We start from the raw sequence: 16706 nt of genomic DNA on the forward strand, positions 1-16706 counted from the left end.
CTTTGTTCTTAGTATAAAGTAATCTGAGTATTGCACTAGAAAGAGAATGAAATGTTCATCAATTATATTAAAGTAGATGGAGTTCTTAAAAATTCAGGAATGTTTGCCAAAAACAGATGGAAACAGAAATTCAAAACAAGGTGAGCTCATTTTTAAAATCCCACCCCTGCCACTAACTCCCAGCAGCTGACCCTTCTACATCAGCATGATGCTGATGGCAGATGGGTGGGAAAGAGGAGGTCAATAGAGGAGGGAGGGGGAAAAAACAAGGAATAGTTTATAAGTTCTTTCCTCTCCATCATTTTCCAATATGGAGAAAGACATTTCCCTTTCCTCTTCTATTTAATAGGCACTGGTATAAATTAGAGTCTGTGAATTGCTAAGTTACATCCTTGTGGAAATCAGGATTTCTTCCATATACCTACTCTAGATACACTTTCATTAATCTTAGACACTGCAATTTATTAAGACTAAAACCAGCCAAATGTTAATTTCTGAGCCTGAATTTGAATAATCATTTTCTTTCTATAAGATTGGAATTGTAATTGAAATAACCTTAGATACACCAAGTTTATCTTTTTCAAGTTCTCTGTTGGGCAAAGCCAAATCCAAATATATCAGCTGATTAGCCTTAGTTTGTAGAATATGTTAGTAGTAACACTAGGACTAGAATCCAGGACTTCTGGCACTGTTACACTACAAAACTGAAGGAAATGAATGCTTTGGCTTTGAGTAATTTTTTCAAGAATGGGCTTAGAAGGCTAGCTAGTGGGTATTCTAACAGTATTTTGTTATTATGTTGTTTTAATAAGATCTACTAAGTGACGATGTAACTAAAATAGCGGGAATGATAAACATGCACAAACATGAATCATGATTTAAATTATTTTAGGGCATCATACAAATCTTCATAAAATCCTCTTACAACCATTGCCATAATGAAGACTTAGTTGACTTAAAACAAACAATGGGGAGAGCGGTAGCCAAAGCTTTCTCATCTATAAGTAGGAGAATCAGAAAAAAAGCTAGCATGATTGACAGTTTGCAAAGGAGAGATTCAATTAAAAGAAAATCAGTGCTTGTTATTTTAATCATCAGCATGATGGAATTTTTTTAGACTGTCAATTTGCACGTTAAGTCACTATTCAATCTTCCAAATTTGAAAAAGAAAGCACTATTTTCTTCCCCAGGGGAATTAAAAATTAAAACAGAACAAATGATGATTGCAATCAGTTAGAGTAATATCATATATTCAGAGAGATTATCTTAAACCCTACAACAATCCTCTGAAGTAGATAATTTTTTGTTTTGTAAAGAAATAACTACTCTCAGAGGCTTTCTAGATTTTCAACCCAGTTCTTTCTATTTTATTTTGTTTCTAATTCTTACACATTCATATAAATGTATTCATTCAATAATCATTTATTTGAGGAACTATAACTATTCATTTATGTGCTAATAAAGGAGAGAAACGAGCAATGTAGCCCTCTAGTTTTATGGCAATGATTTGGAGCCTAGATGTGTCCAGATTCTGAAAATATTTCACTTTTGAGTTTTTGAGGACCTCCTACATTATGAAACACATGTGAGATTAAACGAAATACATAGCCAAAACAGTAGAGAGTTGTTTAATCACTACATTGTACACCTGTGTCAACTATACTCAAAATAAAAAAAGAAGGAAATATAACAATAAATCCTATAGAATTTAATTTGCCTTATAATTATCTTATCAAACCTCTGACTTCTGGAAAATAAATGATGTACCCAGCACAAATTGGTCACTCAATAATATGTTTAGAATTGCTAATTAATTAGCTATTTGGGGAGCTCAACTTGGATAAGCTTCATATATTCTTTAATACCTACAGTGCTGGCATAAATTTTAACAAACACACTTTCATGATATTTTTAAAAATAAAACTTTTTTTAAAATAATTACCTTTATCTTTAATAATAGCAATATTTATTTCATTTCTCTTGGTGAACATAAGAAACAACCATAGGAAGAAATACATACTTTCATATTTATTATGCTATAAACACCATCCATGACACCTTATTGTCACACCAGCTTGTGATGTCATCTATGTATTTATGTTGCATAATACCATCTCTAAATGTTATATCTTACTCTTTGATTATAAAGTAAATTTGTGCACACCACAGAGTTTAGAAATTGCTTCAAAAATATCAAGCTTAAAAACAAAGTATTATAAAACACGACAGACAATAAAATTAATATCATACAAAGGACCACCTTGAACCATAGAGCTGTTTTGCCACTTCTACATGCAGTCTACTTCTTGCCATTTCTTCTGCCAAATTAAGCTTACAATTGGACTACGTAAACGTGATCTTTATTCTATTCTGTAATATCCTGTATACCTTCCCAAATTGGCTAGAAGACCAAATTCAACTCTTCCACCACATCTAAGCTTACAACAATATGTTTCAGATGAATGTCTCCAAATACTGTGGGCCTATGGTTTGTTTTTTAGCCCAGCAATTTTATAGCAATACTGTAAAGCAATGACTTCAATTTCATATAATCATGCTTGGCACAGATAGTGGCTCTTATCCAGACCTATTTAATTTCACCTTTTAGGAATTATGTAAATATCATATGTCTCTTTTTGAAATTTACCACTACACTACGGTTTTATATTACTGACCTCATCTCTCATAGACCACACAACACATAGTCTTAGCATGTCTTTTTTGCGCTCAGCTCATGTGGTGAGCACCTGAAAACCATTCTCAAAGCTTACCACCCACTTTCTCGCCTGCTCTGTCTCTGACTTTCAAATCATGCTTGTTAATTTTTGTGGAGACTTGGCTGACAAGCAGGATGTGATGTACTGTGTGGGGCCATGATCACGAAAGTATAATACCAGGTCAGTGTATGATTTTAACAAAGTGGTTATTTATGATATTGGTGAGTATGACCAGAACTAAGTAGAACATAAGCAAAGGACGTGTGCAGAGCATTTAGCATTTTCCTTTTGTATTTATCCATTTTATGGTATAATGAATCAGTATATGGTCTCTGGACTCTGGTAGATCTACGCTGGAATTCCCTTTCTGCTATTTCTAAGCTGTGTGATATTGAGAGGATTCTTCTCCTGAGTCTGTTTCCTTATGGAGAAAGTGACAATAATTGTGCCTACCACACAGATTTGTTAAGAGACTTACATGAAAAACTTCACATAAAGCACTTAGCACATGCTTGCCTCACAGTGATTGCCCAAAAATGTACAGCTGTTGTCATTATCACTATTATTGCTGTTATTGGTTGATTTTTTGGGGGGAGGGGTCTTTATTATTAAAATGGGTGATCAATAAGATTGGGCCCAAAGCAGAAACAAAGAACTGTAGCTAAATGTCAACTAACTTTGGACAACTTTAACTTTTCCTTTAGAAAATCCACTATTTCTTTATTTATGTTTTAAATGTTTTCCCAAAGCATTTTGGGGGAGAGAGTATAAAAATAAAGTATCAGTTTACATGTATGGATAAATCATGCTCCCTTTGTCCCTTTGCCTTATTCTGATGTGCCTTTCCCCCTTCTCTACACTTTGGCAAATAATCTTATTCTTCTGGCCAAATGCTACAACTGAAATAAAAATAGTAACTAACTGAGCAGATGAATATCAATAACTATACACTGAGAACAAGAGTAACTCTGAGACTTACCAGCTACATGATCATGAACAAATTACCTAACATCTTTGTGCTTGAATGTCCTTTCAAATAGGGTTAATAATACCAGTCAATTCAGAGGGCTGTGTGTCTTAATGTATTAAAAGTGTCTAGATTCACAGACCTGCACCCCTAGGGATAAAAATATATGTTTATAAAAAATAAAAAATTAAAAAAAAAGTGTCTAGAACAGTGTCTGTCACATGTACTACATACGTCTTAGCTTTCTACTACAGTATGCTGAACTCATATAGCATGCATGTACACATACACACAAACACAACACTGACATTTCCTTTTCTGCATCATTACTGCCTCTCTATGATATGCCAGTAGGTAATCTCCATTGCACAGAAATCTACAAAGGATAACCCCCATTTGATTCTCCTTCTTTTGGTATCTCAGTCACTCCTCAGTATTGTTAGGAATTTGGAAATCTAAAATTCTTGCTTTAGGCCACAAATACCTTTAGAACTCTGCTGTTGTTTTCTTTTTTAAGGTTCAATAAAGGGCTACTATATAGTAAATTACTATCCAGTATTTCAAACCCGGAAATGACTCAAGACTTGAATTTAATACTAATAACTCTACCTCCCATGTAGCTGACATTCTTTGATAGAAGCTGATAAGACTGTACTAATGTCATGTATTATGTCTTTTGCATAGCTTAGTGGTTGATAACAGTCCATCACTGGGCAAGCAACACACATACACCCCATCTAACCATCTAACCTCAAATTGGGACAAAAAAGTACTAAGGGATTTTAGAGGATTTTCTGACCTTTCTAAAGTAATTAGCAGCATCTTTTATTGGTCTCCATGTTTCAGATATTTTATTATTAACAAATTCTAGTGATAATATTTAGGAAGTTAGTTCCCTATCACAACAATTACTAAGGAGAGAAAAAGCTTACATTATCTTGGAAAAGAAAAATTAATTATCCTCAGAAGACTATGAGTATATTAAATAAGTTAGTTATTATTATGCAGGGCTTATTTTTCTTGACTTGAGATTCTCAATTATTTTAGGGAAAAAAGGCATTTCCCATAAAATGAGAGATTTTGTGGCATCAAGTCTAGGATATATCAGGTGTGATATCTGATACCCATGGCCATAACTTCATTTCTAACCAATATCCATGGCATTTATGATGCTTTGTATTATGATAAGAGAATTTTCTAGTGCTTCCCAAGGCATTACTAGAATTGATAACACATAAATGTTTGAAATTGAATAATACATGACAAATTAGAGTCTCTTAGAAGTTGAAGTCAACCTAATGTCTTATCATACAGGTTGAGTGCATGTTATTTCCTAAGTAAGAAGAATAAAGCATATAAAATCTTTAACATATAAAATTATTTTTATATTAATATATTTTCAATAATATTCTGTATTATACTATATCATCTTATTTCTCAAAATTGAGTATAAAAGCTCTTTTATCAAGGAGGATCTAAATTGGGATAACAGAATGTAGTAGAAGTTTTTTAAGAATAAATTTTGGAAGATTTGAGATCCTTTGAATTTTAATCTCTACCAATTTTGAAGATGGTGTCATAGTAGGACGACCCTAAGCTTGCCTCATCCCATGAAAACTACTAAATAACTATCAAAGAGTTTCTGGATTCTGAAATTTATGAATAGCCCAGAAATTGCCCTTAAGGTTGGCAGAACAAACTCCACAGAATAGGTAGAGAAGAGGCCATCTTTAAGAAGATAGGAATGTGAAAACATGCTTTGAGAGAGGAACAGATCAAGGCAGCTGCTGTGGAGAGGGAGCTCCAGTCATAGAAAAGGGCAAGAGACAGATTAGCACACAGGTGAGCTCATGCGGAAAATAAATTACCATAGCAATTGGCATTGAATGCAAGAGGGCCTGGAACTTTGTGGATTCTTGCAAGCAGTGGGGTTTAAAGCCTAGAATTTTAAAGGCCAATGGGCTTGGCTGTGGGAGAGCTCAGAGGACATTGGGGCTACTCTCAGAGAGAAGGGAAGGCAAACAACTGTAGACATATCACATGGAAACTGTGAAGAGTCCCTTGGGCATACAGTGGAGAAGTTCTTTGTTCTTCTCTGAGTATGTCCCAGAAACACAACATTAATGAGGAGATTCTTCCAGAAACAAAGAAACTAACTAGCACCATTTCCTTACCCTGTCCATCAGTATAAACACAGAGCCATCTGTGGGAACCAACACAGCCCACTTTCACTATCTAACTTGCTTATACCAAGCCCTGTCATCACATCACATCACATCACATCACATCACTCTGTGGAACCATCCTTCTCAGTCATGTTTGCCTCAGTTCCTGTCCAGCAGATCCCCTTCCCCAGATGACTGAGCCAAACCCAGGCCTGCAGTGTTTCTCCTGACCCAGGAGGTTTTCAAGGCCTCAGTTTTGGTGGCAGCATCGACCTCATTCACAAGCAGGTCTTTCACGAGCAGACCAGAGCATGCCTAGTTAAAACATGACAACTTCAGGTCAGAGAATAACCACTGACCACAACAGGCAAAGAGAGCCTCTATAGACAACTGGCCTGAAGGATAAAGCATTCAGGACACAATAGCAAAGTACATGCAGCACACATCCTGGAAATGCCAGGCCCTGCAGAACAGGGGACATAACACTGTAGGGCCCAACAGGATGTCTTCTTCATAAACCCACTACCCTCAAGAAAGGAGACATAGCTGGCTTTTCTAACACAGAGAAACAGGCATAGAGACTTAGACAAAATGAGAAGACAGAGGAATGTATCCTAAATGAAAGAACAGGACAAGGCCACAGCCAGAGATCTAAGTGAAACAGAAATAAGTAACATAATTAATGGAAATTTAAATCAATGATCATAAAGTTACTCACTGCAATTGAGAAAAGGGTGGAAGACATGAGCTAGAAACTTAAGACAGAGATAAGGAATAACATAGCAGAGATAAAGGGCTCAATTAATAAAATGAGAAGCATGCTTGGCAGAAAGAACCAAAGGCTGGAAGAAACTGAGGAATGAATGAATTAATGACCTAGAAGACAGAGTAATGGAGAGTAATCAAGCTGAACACAAGAGGAAAAAAAGAATTATTCAAAACAAGAATAGACTTAGAGAACATGGTTATTCCATCAAATATAATAGCACTTGTATTATGGGAGTCCTAGAAGAAGAGAGAGAATAGGGGGCAGACAATTTATTTGAAGAAATAATGTCTGAAAACTTGCCTAATTTGGGTAAGGAAACAGATATCCAGATCCAGGAGGAAAAGGATATCCAGATATTCCAACATAATCAACAAAATCATATCCACACCAAGACATATTATAATTAAAATAGCAAAATATAATGATAAAGAAAAAATATTAAAAACAGGAAGACAAAAAATAGTCACATATGAAGGAAACCCCATAAGGCTATCAGTGGATTGATTTTTCAGCAGAAACTTTCCAAGCCAGAAAAGAGTAACATGATATATTTAAAGTGTTAAATACAAAAAACCTACAGCCAAGAATACTCTATCCAGCAAGGTTATCATTCAGAATAGAAGGAAAGATAGATTTTCCCAGACACACAAAACTAAAGAAGTTCTTGACTACTAAACCAGCCATGTGAGAAATATTAAAGGGGATTCTCTGAGTAGAAAAGAAAAACCAAAAATGACAGTATGAGGGTAAGAAACACAAAAGCAGTAAAAATGAATACTTCTCTAAAAAAATCAATCAATCAAGGGACTCACAAAAGAAAAGGGTGTAAAATATGACACCATACACCTAGAACATGAGGAGGAGTAAAGAATGGGTTCAAGCTTTTGTTTTAAAGATTTATTTATTTATTTGAGAAAGAGAGAGAGCATGGGGGGAGGGGCAGAGGAAGAGGGAGATAAAGAACCTCAAGAAGACTCCCTGCTCAGCACAGAGACCAAATCAGGGCTTAATCCTATGACCCTGAGATCACGACTTGAGCCAAAATCAAGAGTTGGATGCATAACTGACTAAGCTACCCAGGTGGCCCAAGAATGGGTTCAAACTTAAAGGACCATCAACTTAATATAGACTGCTATGTGCAGAAGATATTACATACAAATCTAATGGTCACTCCAAATCAATAGCCATTAAGAAATATTCAAAGAGTAAAGAGAAAGAAATCCAAATATATTACTAAAGAAAACCAGCAAACCATGAAGAGAAAGACAAGAAAGGATCAGAGAAATTTTTCAAACAAAACAAGTAAAAAAATGACAATAAATACCCATCTACCAAGAATTACTTTGGATGTAAATGGACTAAATGCTCCAATCAAAAGGCATCAGGTGACAAAAAAGATGAAAAAACAATACCCATCTATATGGTGCCTATAAGAGACTAATTTTAGACCTAAAGCCACCTGCAGAAGGGGCTAAAGAAACATTTATCACAGAAGTAGATGTCAAAAGAAAGAGCATCAATGCTTTTATTGGACAAAATAGACTTTAAAACAAAAACTGTGGGGGCACCTGAGTGGCTCAGTCATTAAGCATCTGATGAACGTACATGCAAAAGTCATCAACAAAATACTAGCAAACTGAATCCAATAATACATTTTAAAAAAGCATTCACCATGATCAAATGGGATTTATCCCTGTGTTGCAAGGTTGGTTCAATAGTCACAAATAGTCACAAATCAATCAACATGATACATCACACCAATAAGAGAAAGGATAAAAACCATGTGATCATGTCAATAGACATAGAAAAAGCATTTGACAAAGTATAACATCCATTCATGATAAAAAGCCTCAACAAAATAGGTTTAGGGAACATAACTCAGCATTATAAAGGCCATACATGAAAAACCACAGCTAACATCATCTTCAATGTGGAAAAACTGAGCGCTTTTCCCTGAAAGTCAGGAACAGGACAAGGATGTCCACTTTCACCACTTTTATTAAACATAGTACTGGAAATCCTAGCCATGGGAATCACACAAAAAATCAGACAACAAAAAGAAATAAAAGACATCCAAATTGGTAAGGAAGGAGTTAAACTTTTGCTATTTGCAGCTGACATGATACTATATATAGAAAACTTGAAAGATTCACCCCCAAAATCTGCTAGAAATGATAAATGAAATCTGTAAAGTCATAAACTTCAAAATCAGTGTACAGAAATCTGTTGCATTTGTGCACATTAGCAATGAAGCGGCAGAAAGAGAAATGAAGAAAACAATCCTATTTACAATTGCAAGACAACACAAAGAAATGGAAAGATACTCTATGCTCATGGATTGGAAGCACAAATATTTTAAAATGTCTATACTACCCAAATGTGTAAATATACACATTTAATGCAATTTCTATCAAAATACCAACAGCATTTTTTTCACAGGACTAAAACAAAGAATCTTAAAATTTGTATGGAACCTCAAAAGACCTGAAATAGCCAAAGCAATCTTGAAAAGCAAAGCAAAGGTGGAGGCATCACAATTGTAGACTTCAAATTATATTAAAAAACTGTAGTTATAAAAACAGTATGGTACTGGCAAAAAAAAAAAAATAGACACATGGAACAGAATAGAAAACCCAAATGGACCCACAACTATATGATCAAAGAATCTTCAACAAAGCAAGAAAGAATATCCAGTGGAAAAAGGACAGTCTTTTCAACAAATCATATTAGGAAAACTTGACAGCAACATGCAGAAGTATGAAATTGGACCACTTTCTTACACCCTACACAAAAATAAATAAAAAGTGGATAAAAGACCCAAGTGAGATTTGAAACCATAAAAATCCTAGAAGAGCACACAGGCAGTAATTTCTCTCACATTGGTCATAGCAACTTCTTTCTAGATAGGCCCCCTTAGTAAAGGGAAACAAAAATAAACTATTGGAACTAAAAAGCTTCTGCATAGCAAAGGAAATAATCAACAAAACTGAATGGCAACCCGCTGAGTGGGAGAAGATATTTTGAATGACATATCCAATAAAAAGTTAGTATCCAAAATATATAAAGAAATTATCAAACTCCACACACATACTTCCAAAAAATCCAGTTAAAAAAATGGGCAGAAGACATGAATAGATGTCTTTCTAAAGAAGATATATGGGATGGTCAACAGACACATGAAAAGATGCTCAACATCACTTCTCATAAGGAGAGTGCAAATCAAAACTACAATGAAATATCACCTCACACCTGTTAGAATGGCTAACATCAAAACCACTAGAAACAAAAGGTGTTGTCAAGGGTGTGGAGAAAGGAGCACTCCTGCACTGTTGGTGGGAATGCAAACCGGTGCACAACATGGAGAACAACATGGAGGTTCCTCAAAAAGTGAAAAATAGATATACCCTACAACTAACAATCACACAACTAGGTATTTACTCAAAGTATACAAAAACACTAATCCAAAGGGATACATGCACTCCTGTTTATTGCAGCATTATGTACAATAGCGAAGATATGGAAGCAGCCCAAATGTCCATCAATTGATGAATGGATTAAGAATATGTATCGTGTGTGTTTGTGTGTGTGTGTGTGTATAATGGAATATTAATCATCTATAAGAAAGAATGAAATTTTTCCACTTGCAACAATATGGATGGAGCTACAGAGTATAATGCTAATTGAAATAAGTCTCAGAGAAAGACCAAATGATTTCACACATGTGTGGAATTTAAGGAACAAAACAAATAAGCAAAGGGAAAGAGAGAGAGAGAGAGAGAGAAACCAAGGATCAGAATCTTTTTTTTTTTTTTCATTTCAGTGTACCAGAATTCATTGTTTATGCACCACACCCAGTGCTCCATGCAATACGTGCCCTCCATAATACCCACCACCTGGCTCCCCTAAACTCCCTTCCTCTGCCCCTTCAAAACCCTCAGATTTTTTTCAGAGTCCATAGTCTCTCATGGTTCACCTCCCCTTCCAATTTCCCTCAACTCCTTTCTCCTCTCCATCTCCCTATGTCCTCCATGCTATTTGTTATGCTCCACAAATAAGGGAAACCATATGATAATTGACTCTCTCTGCTTGACTGATTTCTCTCAGCATAATCTCTTCCAGTCCCATCCATGTTGCTACAAAAGTTGGGTATTCATCCTTTCTGATAGAGGCATAATACTCCATAGTGTATATGGACCATATCTTACTTATCCATTCGTCCGCTGAAGGGCATCTTGGTTCTTTCCACAGTTTGGCAACCGTGGCCATTGCTGCTATAAACGTTGGGGTACAGATGGCCCTCCTTTTCACTACATTTGTATCTTTTGGGGTAGTAGTGCAATTGCAGGGTCATAGGGAAGCTCTATTTTTAATTCAAGAAACAGACTCTTAACTAGAGAACAAACTTATGGTTGTGGGAAGAGGAGGTGGTAGGGGTATGAGTGAAATAGGTGATGGGGACTAAGGAGTGCACTTGTGATGACCACAGTGTGATTAAATAAAAACTTAAACAAAAAGCCTACTAATTTTTCTCTTATTTTCAAGGTTGTATTCATTTTTTAATAGTAACACATATTTATATGACTTACTATATTATAATTGTAAATGATAACATGAGTATACCTGTGATTCTTAGTTTTCAACTAAAGAGCTCAAAGCTGGTAATCAAAGGTTTAGTTATTGTAAGTCACATTATTCATTATATCCTAGAGGTATCAAATTATAAATTTCATTTATTTTAATGGTAATCCACTTGAAACTATAAAAGTATAAAAGTTTAATGCATGTACACACATGTGCACACACATACACATGTGTGCAAACATTTACTAGGCATATAAAGTCAAATCCAGTATATAAGCCACCACAGAATAAGAAGAGGGATCAATGCTAAAATACAAAATATAAAGATCATCAAAATTAACAAAAGAAGAGTCAAATTACTATGGCAGAAATTTTTGAAGTTATTCTGGAATGAACTCTAGAAAGCTGCTGGGCCTAATTGTTTTTGTGAAAGTTTCTTCAACTCTACTAGATATGAATAATTGCCAAAGTATCTGAATTACTGCAAAGGACCACAAAAGAAAGAAATTTTCTATTTCAAGAGGTTAGTATATTCTTGATCTGAAAACCTAATACATATAGGTTAAAAAATAGAAAGCTATAAAGTAATTTTACTATTAATAAAGTTACTAAAATTATAAGTAAATCTTAGAAAACTGAATGCAGTAGCATAGCAAAAGAATACCATACACTAAGTAATTGCCAACAATTAGTCTTGCCTCCACACCACATGCTAAACATAATCCCATCATTAAGGCCTCTCATCACAATAGTGTTGCTTAAGGAACTGAAGTAAATAGGGGGAGGACAGGAGTAATTTGGAAAAAGAAATGTGTTTACTGTGTCACTCCCCAAGAGGAGCCACTGTCCCATGTGGGCCAGAAAATAAAATGTTTTAAATGACCCTATTTTCCTCTCTTCTTTTCTGAGTTTCCTAGATGCTTTGAAATACACTTATTTCATTTATAATCCTCAAAAAGAATCAATCAGAAATACTCAAAAGCAAAATGCAAACAAAACAAAAAACAACATCAAAAATTTTCCTGAGGGAGGATGAGACTGGTACAGTCTTTAAAATGAGAAACCAATGAAGTTTGGACCAAAGGCTCCTCATATTCCCGTTGGCAATGGGCAGACATGGGCATTCTTTGTGGCTCCAAGAACCTTCAAAATGAATTCAAATTAGGACTGTCCCCCAAATGGAAACTGCTGGCCAGTGCTCTCTGAAATTTTTGGAAAGGTAAGATCTGTTGTCTTATTCCAAGATCAGCTCAGACAGAGAAAATTAAGTTCCCACCAACTATAGCCAGCTTATCAGTGCTCCCGTACACTTATAACAGTGTCAGTCAAGGTTAAGGTCAGTTAGACATCGTAATCACAGACTCTGGTTATTATTCTAAGGGTCCTCTTTATTATGAAAAGAAAAAAACAAATGAGCAATGTGTTCACAGTTCAAGCCAATGAAAATTGTAGTTTGTTTACAGCTATGAGAGTACCTGTTAAGTCAAATTGCCATAAATCAAGAACTGCTTATAATAAACCTCAATTTTATGGATTATAGAGACACAATTTTAGTGAGTATAAAGATGTATAATTTATATAATTGTAATGTATACATATATGCACAAATGTTAATATAATGTGTGTACATGTGCATTACGAGCTGAATCGTGTATCTCCCAAATTCTTATGTTACAATCCTAACCTCTAGTACCTTAGAACATGACTGTTTTTGGAGACATGGCCTTTAAAAGAGGTAATTAAGTTAAAATTAGGTCATTTTGGTGGGCCCTAATCCGCTATGACTGGTGTCCTTATAAAATAAAAAAATCTGGATACAACATACACAGGAAAGACCATATGAAGAGACAGGGAGAAGATGATCATGACAAGCTAAGGAGAGAGGCTTTGGGAGAAACCAACCCCACTGATACCCTAATCTCACACTTCTAGCCTCAAGATCTGTGAGAAAATTAACTTTTCTTATTTAAACCACTCAGTCTATGATACTTTGCTATGATAGTTCTAGCAAATTAATAATGTGCTTATGTGTGTAATTTGAAATATAATTTTTACTTATGTCAACGAGAGTCATCCTTACCATAGAATATCTCATTTCAGAGACTGTGTAAAGTCTAAGATCCTTCCCAAGATTCTTGCAGGCTCCTAGGGACTAGTCTCCTAGCTTCAACCTCCTCCTTTTCCTCAATTACTTCACTTCAGATGTCATTTCCAATATCCACCTTCTGTGGCCTTCATCCTGTGCTAACCTGGGGAGGACCTCAGGTTTCTCCATTAATTTCCATAAAAACAAAATAAAATAAAGTAAAATGCTAACTACAACCAAAAACAAACAAAAAATATCCACCCTCATACAAAATAATCATGAACACAGCTTACTTTATATTCCAGAAATGCAAAGAACTTAAAATTGAACATTAGCTATCTCTGCTCTCACAAATTCCTTTAACCATTTGCACAAGTGGAAAATCCAGAGTCCGGCCATGTTCTAATGTCTCCCATTACCTTCTCTTTTCCCCTTCTATCTCTCTCTTCCTCCTTCCTTCCATCCCTTCTTGGTATTCCTGGATCTTCTCTACTCTTCTTGGCTCTTCCCTAATTCCCAGCAGTTTGGCGATCACTTCTTGTGAGTTTGACTTATGTTATCAGGATCCCTTTTTCTACTTCAAGTAGCTAATCCAACTAACTTCTCAAAGACAATTTCCTTTGTCAGAGATATTCTAGAGCCAGCCATTAAAGTAATACAGTTTTATCCCAGCTACATTGTATTTAGCCAAGTTTCAGTAAAGAGCGAAGGTAATTTTTCAAGTTGCTTCTTCACTCTGATCCAAAAAGAATTAGCATCAATTATTTAACAACATCTAGTAACAATACACTACCCTTCTATATAATCTCTAAATTGGCTTAGATCTAAAACTACCAGTAAACCTGTTGGAAATTATTTTTAAATTATACAGCCTCATTGGAACTTTTTTTAAATTTTATTTATTTATTTATTTATTTATTTATTTATTTTTCAGCGTAACAGTATTCATTGTTTTTGCACCACACCCAGTGCTCCATGCAATCTGTGCCCTCTTCAATACCCACCACCTGGTTCCCCCAACCTCCCACCCTCCGCCCCTTCAAAACCCTCAGATTGTTTTTCAGAGTCCATAGTCTCTCATGGTTCACCTCCACTTCCAATTTCCCTCAACTCCCTTCTCCTCTCCATCTCCCCTTGTCCTCCATGCTATTTGTTATGCTCCACAAATAAGTTAAACCATATGATAACTGACTCTCTCTGCTTGACTGATTTCACTCAGCATAATCTCTTCCAGTCCTGTCCATGTTGCTACAAAAGTTGGGTATTCATCCTTTCTGATGGAGACATAATACTCCATAGTGTATATGGACCACATCTTGCTTATCCATTTATCCATTGAAGGGCATCTTGGTTCTTTCCACAGTTTGGCGATCGTGGCCATTGCTGCTATAAACGTTGGGGTACAGATGGCCCTCCTTTTCACTACATCTGTATCTTTGGGGTAAATACCCAAGAGTGCAATTGCAGGGTCATAGGGAAGCTCTATTTTTAATTTCTTGAGGAATCTCCACACTGTTCTCCAAAATGGCTGCACCAACTTGCATTCCCACCAACAGTATAAGAGGGTTCCCCTTTCTCCACATCCTCTCCAACACATGTTGTTTCCTGTCTTACTAATTTTGGCCATTTTAACTGATGTAAGGTGGTATCTCAATGTGGTTTTAATTTGCATCTCCCTGATGGCTAGTGATGATGAACATTTTTCATGTGTCTGATAGCCATTTGTATGTCTTCATTGGAGAAGTGTCTGTTCATATCTTCTGCCCATTTTTATATAATTATATAATTATTATATAAATTATTATATAATTATATAATTGTCTGTTTTGTGTGTGTTGAGTTTGAGGAGTTCTTTATAGATCCTGGATATCAACCTTTTTTCTGTACTGTCATTTGCAAATATCTTCTCCCATTCCATGGGTTGCCTCTTTGTTTTGTTGACTGTTTCCTTTGCTGTGCAGAAGCTTTTAACCACACATTTGAACTCTGAACTTTATTTGTTAAACTGTCAGCTACTGCATTCAGCAAATGATTTAAGCTATGATTGCAAAGTGAAGGGTTTGAAAACTAAGAACCTTCTACACTTGTCACATTTTATATAAAACATGGGAAAGATGGCTTCATTTTACCTTTATTCAAAAGATCTTCCACACAATTAATATGTGTTGATGTAAGTTGCCTATTTGAAGAATGTCATTTTATGGTTTGAAGAAGAAAATGAAATAAATTCTGGTTCAAAATTACTTCTTAGGAAACGGGCTACTACTGCCACCTGGGGGAGATTCTTTCTGCTTCATTCAAGAAGGCCAAATGTGCTTGTCAGATGAATGAAAACAGTTCATGTTTTCCTTGTTATATCCACACAGGAAGACTTTTAAACTTTCTGCCCATGAAGTCATAAGGCATTCCAGATGTCTCCAAGATTCCTTAACACAGAAATACATACTTCACAGACTTTTTGAGAGGTATAGGAAAAGATGAACCAGAATATAACCATACTAAGGTTTCTACATCTTACACACTAAAGAGATAGTTGGAAAAGTATGCGTTATATAGAGAAAAAATTAAAGCTTTCAACAACAAGACGAAACCCCAATTTTAAGCAAAATGTATTTGGCCTCGATTTGTAGTTAGTTGTACTCCTTTTCTGAAATATGCTATCATTAATTGATATGGAAACTACATGTGCAGATAGATATGAGCATGTTAGTGATTGCCTCAGTTAGGATAAGATAATTTCAATTTCATGGAAATAGCAAAGCATTTCCTTATAGAATTTTTTTTAATTTTTTTAATTTTTTTTTAATTTTTTATTTTTTATAAACATATATTTTTATCCCCAGGGGTACAGGTCTGTGAATCACCAGGTTTACACACTTCACAGCACTCACCAAAGCACATACCCTCCCCAATGTCCATAATCCCACCCCCTTCTCCCAACCCCCCTCCCCCCAGCAACCCTCAGTTTGTTTTGTGAGATTAAGAGTCACTTATGGTTTGTCTCCCTCCCAATCCCATCTTGTTTCATTGATTCTTCTCCTACCCACTTAAGCCCCCATGTTGCATTTATTAACTAAATACTGCTATGAACTCAATATCTTTTTATTGCATTTACATTGCATATCTATTTGTTGAAACTTTTGATGTAGAGTAAATGAGAAACGTTCTATCATTTTCAATGGAAAAATTGTGACCATTGCTTTTGAACATCTAATTTGTGTTTAATTGTTGTCAGTCTTGGGGTGCCTGGGTGGCTTTAAGCCTCTGCCTTCGGCTCAGGTCATGATCCCAGGGTCCTGGGATCGAGTCCTGTATTGGGCTCCCTGCTCAAGCGAGGAGCCTGCTTCCCTCCTCTCTCTGCTGGCCTCTCTGCCTACTTGTGATCTCTGTCTGTCAAATAAATAAATAAAATCTTAAAAAA

Source organism: Mustela nivalis (assembly GCF_964662115.1).
Source record: "Mustela nivalis genome assembly, chromosome: 4".
NCBI classification, from domain to species: Eukaryota; Metazoa; Chordata; class Mammalia; order Carnivora; family Mustelidae; genus Mustela; species Mustela nivalis.